Raw genomic sequence first — 12791 nt, 5'->3', positions numbered from 1 at the left:
ATTTTATCTGACATATCATCATTCAATAACTTTTTTTTTTTTTTTTTTACTTGAAGAGATATCTCCAGGTAGGTTGGTTAATTTAATACACAATTACATAATTTCAAAGGATTCAACGGCATCCGCTGCGATGTTAGAATGCCGTCAACATGATAACTTGGGAGAGGGTGTGAAGCCATCTTTATATGCCAAAACTAGCCATTCCGCTGACCCACTGTGAGCCGTTCATGTTCTGGTGACGTGCCTCTTGGAAGCGCAGTATTGATCACGAGATGTCACATACTCCACCTTTCCACCGAGGAGAATGGCCAGAGTGGATCCCCTTGGATATGCCGTCCAAGAATGGGCATTCAGCCACAAGGCGGGTTGGCTCATGACATGTCATCCAAGAGTTGGCGCCTTTTGCAAGCCACGTTGGCTCTGCGTCTCTACTCTCACAGTCCTGTTGGTTCGCTTACTCACATTGCAGTGAATATGATTTTATCCTGTCAACAAACTCTTAAGGTGTTACAGGAAACAAAAATAATAGCAATAAAACTTAATTTAACTTTGTTGGCCAATTCATATTTTTATTCTTACAACCAGGTGGCTCGCAACTGCATCAATTCCTATAACATGACAGTTAATAATTATCCAGGAAAAAGGTAACTTTTAACCGTTTCTTTCAACAATATTGATAACATAATGAAATCCCATTATAACTTATAAAGTGCTATATCGAGGGATAATGTGCTTGCAAAAGAGTTTGTCGCAATAGACAAGTTTCCTGAGCGAAACATGGGCGGCGCCATCTTGGAAAATTTCTGCTCCGAACTTCCGGTTTAGAAAGAACAACAAGAATTGGGGTTGAAGTAAGCAGTGTGTTGACTAAGTTAAAACTGCAAAATCAAACCAGAGGGACCCATGGAATCTCCAAAAATAGATTCAGCACGGCGTAGATGAGACTCCGAGACTTTCTGTGCCATGCGTGAACTCCAGTAAGCGCATATATATATATATATATATATATATATATATATATATATCAGAGGTTGCGCTAGACTTTTTCGTTGTCTGTCATTTTGACTGACAGGGTCCTAAAAATCCGGTCATAATCTATTTTTACCAGTCACTTAAATTTTTAAAATGATGATAATGACATTGTGGTGACCCTTTGTTTGGCATAATTCACCTTCCGTACTTGTGTGTCCATTTGGCCGAGCGCGTTACCGGCTACGACACAGTCACGTGACAGACATTTAAGAGCCGCGCGCGTTCCGGCATGAATAGAGAGTTCACAGAGAGCAGCAGAGCTACAGCGGTTGGACACAGCAATTCGAGCTAACAAGACTCTTAACATTGCATACCGCTTCAACAGTATTTAGTAGTGATGGCCAAATGAAACCTCATGAAGCAATGAAGCTTTGCAGCCAATCGGTTTGCACATGTAGCAAAGCTTCATTGTGCTTCATTTACTCTATGGCGCCATCAAGTGGTCTACAACAGGGGTCCCCAACCTATTCCACTAAGGCCCACTGTGGGTGCAGGATTTCATTCTTACCAAACAAGATGACAACACTTTTCCCCCAATCTGGTGTTTTACAAGTGCAATCAGTTGATTGCAGTCAGGTGTGGCTTGTTTTAGCAGAAGCCTCATTGGTTTAACTGTCTCTGCTGGATCAGCTGGAACAAAAACCAGGACCCACAGTGGGCCTTGAGGACTGGGTTGGAGACCCCTGGTCTACAAGTCCAAGTGGTCAACATTGTTAAGAATTCAATGGTTATTTGATTATGACAAAGATATGAATGTGCTTATGTTAGTAATTTAGTATGTGAACAAAATACAACAAGTGCTAAGGATAATTTGTTATTCATTTTTGTTGAGAAATAATAGCTTTCCCACAGTGGCTGGCTTTAAACGGTTTCTTTTTTTGGACAATATTTCACCAGCTTTAGAAAATATTCTTTCACAAGGCACAGATGAAGCTGGGGTGCAGATAAATGTGAGTGCCAGTTTATATAAATTTGGGTAGGTATTCTTTTGTGCCTCCCAGTACACTAATGGATTGTTCATTCTGTTGATGTTTCGTTCAGATAGGTACGCACACTCACATTTGTATTAATGTAGTTCTTCTCCCTTACCTAATTGAAAGCAATCAAAAGAAAATGTTCCCATACAGGGGAGGGTCGCTTTTTTTGCGCGGTTTCCATCGCAAGCAAAGGACAAGGCTCGAAAAAAGATTGCACTGGTTGCACTGTTGCGCACAGATCATGTAACAAGTACAGCTGCCCGAAATGCACAAAATGTGAGATAACAGGCGATCGCCATTGCGTTTTGCAACCAATTTATACCGTAGTCTGTAGCCTACTGTGTTTGCAATGCGCGCCGAACGTCGGATCACTTCCGAAGCGTTCACGACATCATTTCCGGGTTCTGCCGAAATGACGCGCGCCTCGCTACAAGCTTCGTGGAAACACCCCTCCCATTACCCGACACAAGCTTCGGAACCTCGGCCTATTTCGTCCCATCACTAGTATTTAGTTTTCATTCAAATTAATATTCTGTCCGGACAAGCTTAACAGAGAATCCACACCGTGCCATCACACATCAAGCAGATGAATATGTAACTTTTTCTCCGTAGTGACAAAAACAGCTGACTGTGGCCCAGGTAGGTATGGAACAATGAAATTAATAGTTCACCTGCTGTGGCCTGAACGCAGCCTTCCTCCTGGTGCGCATGGACTTGAATTGCGTGCCCGCTTGTGCAGTCCCTGTTTTTTCACCTCTTTTATCAACACCATCGTCGTTTTGGGGCTTTTTGAAGAAACTTCGGACACTCAGTTGCCTTGACATTTTTCAGAGTAAAGCCAACGACGTCATACATCAAGAGAGACAATAGCTAATCAATATGCCCACTCGACACCCTGTGGTCTGGGGTGTGAATTGCAATCTGTCAAAATGACGGACGGACTTCAGTTTTTTCCGTCACCGTTTTAAAAAATCGGTCAACGACGGAAAATATTCCGTTAACGCGACCCCTGCGCATTACTGTCCACACATGGCTCATTTCTTATTCGCTCTGAAATGTGGATTCTTACATAATTATATTTATAAACAAATCCAAGTTTTTGTGACAAAACATTTAACTTCTGCATTACGAACACATCTGCAGTCACATATAAACATACTGTAGCGGCATCCGCAACATGCTAACTTCGCTCTCACGCCATACGCTCTCTCCTCCTTGCTTCCCGCTATGTCACTACTCTGCCAGCTGATGGCCTCTTCAAGGGCCCACAAATAGTTACGGACATTACAATACTTAACGATAAACATATTTCTGAACTATATTAACACACAGCACACATCACAATCATCATTAAATAAAGCAATCCGCTAATATACACAGTCAAGTTATATTCTTTTTGACACCTCAAACAAGAAAAAAAAAAAAAAAATAGCTTACAACGTCCATCTCACATTGCTGCCAAGACGGCTGATTTCTTATTCGTTCTAAAATGCGAACATTTATTGCACATATACGCCACGTAGCGAACGCCTCCCCCCTGCTGGTTTAAAAGTAAGTAAGTACAACAGTCTATCTGTGGAGACAAAATTTTAAACCATTTTAATATTATTCAATAATTGTGATTAATTTTAATTATCATTATTTATATAAGTTAGTAAAAAGAATTAAGAGACTTATTGTACTTTAAAAGTGTTGAAACTACATAAAATGCACATATTACTTGTATTTTTAGATTTAAACATATTGTATGGCTCTCACAGAATTACATTTAAAAATATGTGGTGTTCATGGCTCTCTCTCGCAGAGTTGGAAATGGAGAGAAAGATCCACAGAAGGGTATTTCAAGTTAATGAATCTAATTCTGTTTGAAGCCTGTTTGTTTGAAGCCTGTGAAAACGACCTTAATATTGGCATTGACGTAACGTTTAAGTTTTTTAATATTGTGTCTTTCTTTGTTCGTTGCTGACGTCACTGGTTGTAATTTCAGATGAGTATTTTGGAAAGATAAAAGCTGCCAAAGTACGAGGGTCCGTTAACAGAAGGACTATTATGGTTGTGGTGATATAGTACGACAGCGTACTAGGGCCCCCCCCCCCCCCCCCCAAAAAAAAACACGACTAGATTGAAGTCGTACTATTGCTACCAGAAAAAAAGTCGTGTTATGATGTCAGGGTAATGTAGCTGTAAGCCGCTACGCACTTTGCATACATGTACCTTAGCTGGGCACTATGACGTAGCATTAGTATAAATCCATCTTGTTTATAATTTGATGTTGATGACGAAAAATATTAGATTTCCTTATTTGTAAAACCGATTCCAAACGACAAGATGCTTTGGACTTCTATTCTCGTAATAATAATTTGACATTTATTCTCGTAGTAATAGTTCGACTTTTTTCTCGTACTATTACTACGAGAGAAAAAAAACTCGCAATATGACGTAGGGCTAATGTCGCTGAGTAAGCAGCTACGTCCTTTATCTAGCGCGTTGCTACCTCCGTTAAAATCAACTATATAAAAGGTATATTGTGTCTTAAAATCAGTTTTGCAAATAAGGAAATCCTTAATATTTTGCTGACTATAAATGGACCGCCCATATCCGATTTCCCAAATAAAAGAGCCCTCAAATTGTTTTTTGGTGTTGATGTAAATCCAGGAAAATCAAGTGTTCTAAAGCAGAATACAAACTTTGCAAATCCATCTTTGTTATGGTTCTTCTAGGGGGAAAAAAAATGTTGCAAATAAAACAATTTTGCTGCGGCACGACCTGGTGGGGCAGACTGCCTCCGATGCAACCCAACACTACTACCACAGCTTGAAAAAAATCTTAGGGGAAACCTTGCAATGTAAACAGTAACGTTAGCTGCTCTTGGCTGTGTGCTGCAAGCAACGACGTCTTTGGACAGCTTTTTTTTTTTTTACGGAGAAAGAGCCAGAAGAGGAGCCTGAACAAAGTCCATTTTGAATAATATGTGGTTAAAAAGCTAGCAAACGTGGCAACAAAACCGAATGCTCCGAGAGCATCATACCTTGTGGCATCATGCCTGCGACTTAGTCATGTTTTACAGAGGCCGCTGTTTAAAAAAAAAAAAAAAATTAAAAAAAAAGGTTGACTCCGCGTATGGAGAGCTACATTTTCCCTGCACTTAAAGTTTGTTTTCAACCCCTTCGTGCTTATTTTATATTTACTGTCATCCATTACCAGTCCAGGAAAATAAGGCTAACATCACAGTGGACTGTAGCGCAAAAAGCTTGGGAAGTCTTTGTCAGTCACGTGCCCAAACTAGTGGACACGCCCCCATGCACCATTTTGAGTGTACCACGGATGTAAACAAACCAGAACAGGAGTAGCTCCGACGCCACATTACCGCCTCCATCTTCATCACTGGATGTAAAAAACTCCCTCGTTTACGGTATCAGCGCTTACATTTTAAAAACTATAAATCTCTCGAAGCTCACGGACATTTCACGAATGGCTGGGTGCAGGATCTCTTCTCATTTCGACCGCAGGACTGCGAAAACACAGTCGTCACTCTCGTTGCTCCTCTCAGAAACATGATACAGCTCTTATTTGAACATTGTTGTACTTAAATTTGTACCTTGAATATCATCTTAAACATCACATGACTAAAACAGGTGAAGGAACTGTCATAATGGCATGCAAATTCATGTATATTGCACAATATATTGTTTCAGTGTTGACATTGCTATGCAAAGATGTGCAATTCTCTCAATGTAGGACTTATCATGTGAAGTGGGACAAATTTACTTGAACACATTATTCTACAACTAGTGTTATTTATTTTACTTCATATGCACGTTTTATATTTCCTTGTATTGCTATTTTCTGTTTACCATTGTGCTGCTGCTTTGTCTTGAGAATTTTAGTAAAAATTATATATCTACAAAAGTAAAACTGTCAAACTTCTCGTTTTGTTAGCAAACATCGTATTTCCTAGTCAGTGTTTATTCCCACAAAATTGTTTGAATTAGTAAAAAAAAAAAAAAAAGTACTTTTCATTAGCAAAACCAACACTAGTTCTTTATGTACCAAAGAGAGGCAAATAGTAAAGAAGACTTCAAAATTGTCATTGACATACTTTATTAAACAGGTTTAAGTCATCTAAAAACGTATTTAAAAAAAACTTTGTACAAACTCTACGAAAAGAAAACTAATTGTATTAAACTACTGTTGGGCAATGGCTTATCAGGGCACAGCAGAAAGTGACCTTATCCAACATTGTGGCTTCTTCACCTTCACATGGAAGAATCATGTTTATGGGTATGGTTCCTGTTAAGATTTTATACTTCTGACAAACATTTCCGATGACCCTTTCAACATGGATTCTCAAATGTGCTGACAGCGGCCTTTTGTAAATGCTGGGAGTATGACATCTGAACACTACATGCTCACACATTCTTGTATGTCAAAACCTCTGTCAGCCAAGACAATGTCCCCAGGTAACAAATTATCAAAAAAAAAAAAAATCACTTCAGGGTTATATGTTTGTCACTTGTAAGCCCTCCCCAGCCTTTTGATAAGAAACAAATGGCTCCCTTGGGTGTAATCAGGCCCGGAGTGACTAATCGGGAGCTTCTGGACGATTCCAGAAGGGCCGGCCGGCCAGATGGGCCGGTCCGGGTTTTATTTAAAAAAAAAAAAAAAAAAAAAAAATTACACTGTTATCATTTTTTGTTTGGTATTTATTTGTGACAGTGTCACTGAGTATAACTTACATTATGTTACCGCTGTCCCTGTGGGCCGTCTTAAAAAAAAAAAAAAAAAAAAAAAAAACAGTATTTTTTTCCCAGACTCATCCTCACGTGTGCAGACGAAAAATACAGCATGCAGCTCCGCCCCCTAATTGTAGTCTGTATTGAGCCAAATTAGCTGCTAACTCGGTGCTCGGATGGATAAAAAGAGCAAGGGTGGCGCTGAAAAATAAGAATTAAAAAGAAAAGCACTCGTGAAAGAATCGGCAAAATGCGCAAAAATAGCTAATTTTTTTCATGCAACGACCTTGCTGCCTCAAACTACAGAGGATTACAACGAAAGTGGTAAGGCCAGATGGCGAATAAAATGCAACTTGCACCGTGTGATACGACAATATGTAATTGTGGAAACTTTGGCTTCTTGTAGCACCTCACAAGGGATATGTAGCAGCAAGCATTAGCCATAATGAACACACCACAGGTGCAGAGCTGGAAGGTAAGATTGCCATGTCGTTCAGCGAGTTAACATTAGAATTAATATAATCAATTACGTGGCGTTTTTAAAGTGGAAATGGAAAATGGATAATAGTATCATTAGAAGTTGTTACAACAATGTGCAATACGTATTCTTTATTTTTCATATTGTTATGTTGCTATGTTTGTTTTATCTGTAAGCACTCATTTTGTTAATATTTGATGTTGCAGAAAAGGTCTTATTGATTCATTTATTTTAGGGCTGTCAAAATTATCGGGTTAACGGGCGGTAATTAATTTTTTAAATGAATCACGTTAAAATATTTGACGCAATTAATACACATGCCCTGCTCAGACAGATTTAAATGACAGTACAATGACATGCCCACTTGTTAATTGTGTTTAATGGAGTTTTGCCACCCTCTGCTGGCGCTTGGGTGTGACTGATTTTATAGGCTTTAGCACCCATGAGCATTGTGTAAGTAATTATTTACATCAACAATGGCGGGCTACTAGTTTATTTTTTGATTGAAAATTTTACAAATTTTATTAAAACGAAAACATTAAGAGGGGTTTTAATATAAAATTTCTATAACTTGTACTAACATTTATCTTTTAAGAACTACAAGTCTTTCTATCCATGGATCGCTTTAACAGAATGTTCATAATGTTAATGCCATCTTGTTGATTTATTGTTATAATAAACAAATACAGTCCTTATGTACCTTATGTTGAATGTTTATATCCATCTTGTGTCTTATCTTTCCATTCCAACAATAATTTACAGAAAAATATGGCATATTTTATAGATGGTTTGAATTGCGATTAATTACGATTAATTTTTAAGCTGTAATTAACTTGATCAAAAATTTTAATCGTTTGACTGGCCTAATTTATTTTTCAAATGTATCATTTAATATAGTTTTTTTTTTTTTTAAATCCATTTTTAAATTTGTTCAAAATATGTTGTGTTGCACTTGTTAAAATAGAGCCACCTTGTTAAACAACCATTACCTGCACTGAATTGGAATACACAGAATTACAGTACACGGCTTTAGAGAACACTGAACTTAACACGTGTATGCATAATGACATAATTTTAAATGAGTGGGCCGGTCTGAGGCATGAAATTCCAGGGCCGAAAATGAGTCCCACTCCGGCCCTGGGTGTAATACATATTAAATACTTCATAGTGTGGTGGTGCTTGTAGCTGGAAAACATTTGGGAACGTGCTTTCAGATTTGATGGATTTTCTGTGAAAATTTCAAAACAGTCAATAATCACATTCTGTGTCACATCCTGATTGGTGTTGTGCGTCTCATCCTCTGTGATTAGCTGACCACCTTCTTCTCCAGCTTCATGTGTCCACTCTTCAGTCTGTAGCTGACCACTTTCTTCTCCAGCGTCAGATGTCCCCTCCTCATTCTGTTGGTGACTGTTTATTTCACCAGGCTCAGATGGTCCCTCCTTGGTCTGCAGCTCTTGAATGTTTGCATCCTGCTGGACCCCCATCTCTGGTGCTTGCAGTGTCTCTTTCCGTAGCTGTTCACGCCTACTCCATCTTGCAGAGCGTGCAGTGTTTGTCAGTGTAACAGATGTGTGTCCCAGATGTAGGGATGGTGCCTAGTCTGGGTCAGTTTCCATCATTTCATAAGCTGGTTCACCTGCAATCACAGGTTTTATATAGAAAGCTAGGTAAGATTTGATATTTCCATGGCATTTCACAATCGTAAACACTTAATCAGACATGCTACCATCCCATCAGATCTCTCAGATCACAAAAGGAAATCTCACACATTGATAAATATTTCTGTGCATTTTTGCTGTTTACCTTTATCTTTCAAATCATTCACTCTATAATGTTTTTTAGAAACGATGACAGAATAAATTAGACACTGATTTATCACGTACAGATTAACCCATTTCAACTGCCCTCCCTCTTTGCCTGTAGTTTACAAGTGAGGCTAGCTAGCTAAGGTTAGCCAATGAGAAAATAGCGACTTTAGAAAGCAAAAAGGGCGAAGACAGTGGGTCGAAAAACATCGATTTGGGCATCAAATATGGATCTGGCGACTGTATAGAACGAAGCTTTTCCACATAACGCCTTTTATGTAACACATCCAGTGAGTTTACGGCAACAGAAAGCACCGGGTCTTCCATGAAATGCATTTTAAATTCCTCGATCAATTGAAACCAATGCTAATACAGAGACAAAATGACGGACAAGTGGGCGGAACCATACAGCGAGCATGTGGTTTTGTGACGTCGGTGGGTAGGGTCTATAGTAGTGACGAGATTTGTCGTTCACTTGAGTAAACGAATCCATTCCGGTTCGTTCAGTAGAAAGATTCGTTCAAACAAATCGTTCAAACAAATCGTTCAACGAATCGTTCGCCCCCCTCATCTCCCTCCCCGCCCAAACGAATCGTTCGGTTACTGAACGGGAAGTGACGTTGCCGAACGAATCACCAAAGACCGCTTCGCAGTATAACTGAACGGGAAGTGACATTGCTTGGTCCCTCCCTCTCTTCCACATTGACCACTCGTCGTAGTTTCAGAAATGAGTGACAGGCGGTATCATTCTGCTTTCACAGACAGCCTCGTCTCCCTCCTGCTGCTGCAAAAGCGAGGGAGAACTTCCGCGTCGTCTGTCCTAGTTCTATGGGCTCAAAGTCATGGCTCGTGCTTGCATTTCGATTTAGGACACGGTTAAACATTTTCCTTTTGTGAGGGGAGTAGGGGGCGGGGGCGCACGGACTTTCTTTAGCAGGTTCTTGATCACACATACAATCACATATACAGCATGTTTGCTGTCACGAAAATAAAAATACATCGAAAGTTTAATTTCTGAATATGGAACGACCAACACATCATATTTACATCTCGCTCTGTTGTATTTTTGTTTTTTAGTATTAAGATGATCGTGTTGAATTTTTGCACTGGTATTAATAAATAAAATAATCCGGTCAGCTCCCCTGTCGTCCCCGCATCTCAGATCGTCAAATGCTGACGAGAAATAATTGTTTGCTCTTTACGATGTCGCCTTTCTACTCTCATTAGTCTGTTAAGAAAAATGTAGACATATTGCGACATCTCCCGTGTCCGCGTGCTTTGTTTTTGGGCGCTTGAGTAGCACATGATGGACGGATTGACATAATTTGTCAAACCAACCAACACCTGACACGAAAAAAAAAAAAAAAAAACACTCGGAAAAAAATTACATGTAAATACAGTTTCATTGCAAATCAGTATTGTGGTGACCATATTGTTTTTTTGCACTGGTATTAATAAATAAAATAATCCGGTCAGCTCCCCTGTCGTCCCCGCATCTCAGATCGTCAAATGCTGACGAGAAATAATTGTTAGCTCTTTACGATGTCGCCTTTCTACTCTCATTAGTCTGTTAAGAAAAATGTAGACATATTGCGACATCTCCCGTGTCTGCGTGCGTTGTTTTGGGCGCTTGAGTAGTACATGATGGACGGATTGACATAATTTGTCAAACCAACCAACACCCGACACGCTGACACGAAAAAAAAAAATAAAACACTCGGGAAAAAATTGACATGTATATACAGTTTCATTGCAAATCAGTATCATGGTGATCATACTAAATATTTTTTTCTGTGCACATATGAGGTAAATATCGCTGCCATGAAGCCTCCATATAGTGACAGTTCTCTGCCCGCTTCACTGCCGTCACGCGACCGCAGCTCAGCTTTTGCTTGCCTCGTAGCTACCCGTGTTTTAAATTACTGTAAATTTGATAGTATGTCGTCATAGGCAGTCACGAGTTTGTTGAGAAAAGTACTACTCTAAACAATGCTCGCTAGATTTGTGGGGTGTTTTTGTCTGTTTGAGCAGCATTTGATAGGCTCCACGTTAACAAATATGTGACAAAGTCATTTCCTTTCATTTTCTGATTCGTTCACCGCATTGTCATTACTGGAACATCAAGTTAGCAGCAAGCTAGGTCAGGAACCGGAGGACCGAGTCACTGAACGGGAAGTGACAAAACTCAGTCTTGCCCCCCTGCCTGCACGCTGGCTGCTTATTGGCCACACGTGGACGTGAGTGACAAACGCCCTGATTCTGTTTCCGCTCCCTCCCCTGCCCGCGATGAGGCTGGCGTCTGATTGGTCGTGTGCGATGTCAGAAGACGCTGCCGCTTGCTCAACGCCCTCCCACGCAGCGAACAAGCACCACCTTCATAGTAGTAACGGGATCTGTCGTTCACTTGAGTAAACGAATCCATTCCGGATCGTTCAGTAAAAAGATTCGTTCAAACGAATCGTTCAACGAATCGTTCGCCCCCCTCATCTCCCTCCCCGCCCAAATGAATCGTTCGGTTACTGAACGGGAAGTGACGTTGCCGAACGAATCACCAAAGACCGCTTCGCAGTATAACTGAACGGGAAGTGACATTCTTGGTCCCTCCCTCTCTCTTGCAGACAGGCTCCTCATTGACCGCTCGTCGTAGTTTCAGTAATGAGTGACAGGCAATATCATTCTGCTTTCACAGACAGCCTCGTCTCCCTCCCTCCCGCTGCTGCAAAAGCGAGGGAGAACTTCCGCGTCGTCTGTCCTAGTTCGATGGGCTCAAAGTCATGGCTCGTGCTTGCATTTCGATTTAGGACACGGTTAAACATTTTCCTTTTGTGGGAGGAGTGGGGGTTTGGGGTCCGGGGCGCACGGACTTTCTTTAGCATGTTCTCGATCACATATACAATGCTGCTGCTAGCCTGCTACCGGCCAACGCAGCATGCTTGCTGTCACGAAAATAAAAATAAATCGAAAGTTTCATTTCTAAATATGGAACGACCAACACATCATATTTACCTCTCGCTCTGTTGTATTTTTGTTTTTATGCTCATCACTATTATTTTTAGTCACTATTGTTAAAACTATAAGTGTAAATAGCTAGTTGTCGAATGTGCTGCTCTGAAATAAAGACAATACTGCATTTTGATATTTGACAGTTTAATTGCAAATCAGTATTAAGATGATCGTATTGAATTTTTGCACTGGTATTAATAAATAAAATAATCCGGTCAGCTCCCCTGTCGTCCCCGCATCTCAGATCGTCAAATGCTGACGAGAAATGATTGTTTGCTCTTTACGATGTCGCCTTTCTACCCTCATTAGTCTGTTAAGAAAAATGTAGACATATTGCGACATCTCCCGAGTCCGCGTGCGTTGTTTTGGGGCGCTTGAGTAGCGCATGATGGACGGATTGACATAATTTGTCAAACCAACCAACACCTGACACGGAAAAAAAAATAAAACACTCGGAAAAAATTGACATGTATATACAGTTTCATTGCAAATCAGTATTATGGTGATCGTATTGAATTTTTGCACTGGTATTAATAAATAAAATAATCCGGTCAACTCCCCTGTCGTCCCCGCATCTCAGATCGTCAAATGCTGACGAGAAATAATTGTTTGCTCTTTACGATATCGCCTTTCTACTCTCATTAGTCTGTTAAGAAAAATGTAGACATATTGCAACATCTCCCATGTCCATGTGCGTTGTTGTGGGGCGCTTGAGTAGCACATGATGGACGGATTGACATAATTTGTCAAACCAACCAAC

Source organism: Corythoichthys intestinalis, chromosome 13 (genome assembly GCF_030265065.1).
Source record: "Corythoichthys intestinalis isolate RoL2023-P3 chromosome 13, ASM3026506v1, whole genome shotgun sequence".
NCBI classification, from domain to species: Eukaryota; Metazoa; Chordata; class Actinopteri; order Syngnathiformes; family Syngnathidae; genus Corythoichthys; species Corythoichthys intestinalis.
This window is presented reverse-complemented; position numbering follows the sequence as displayed.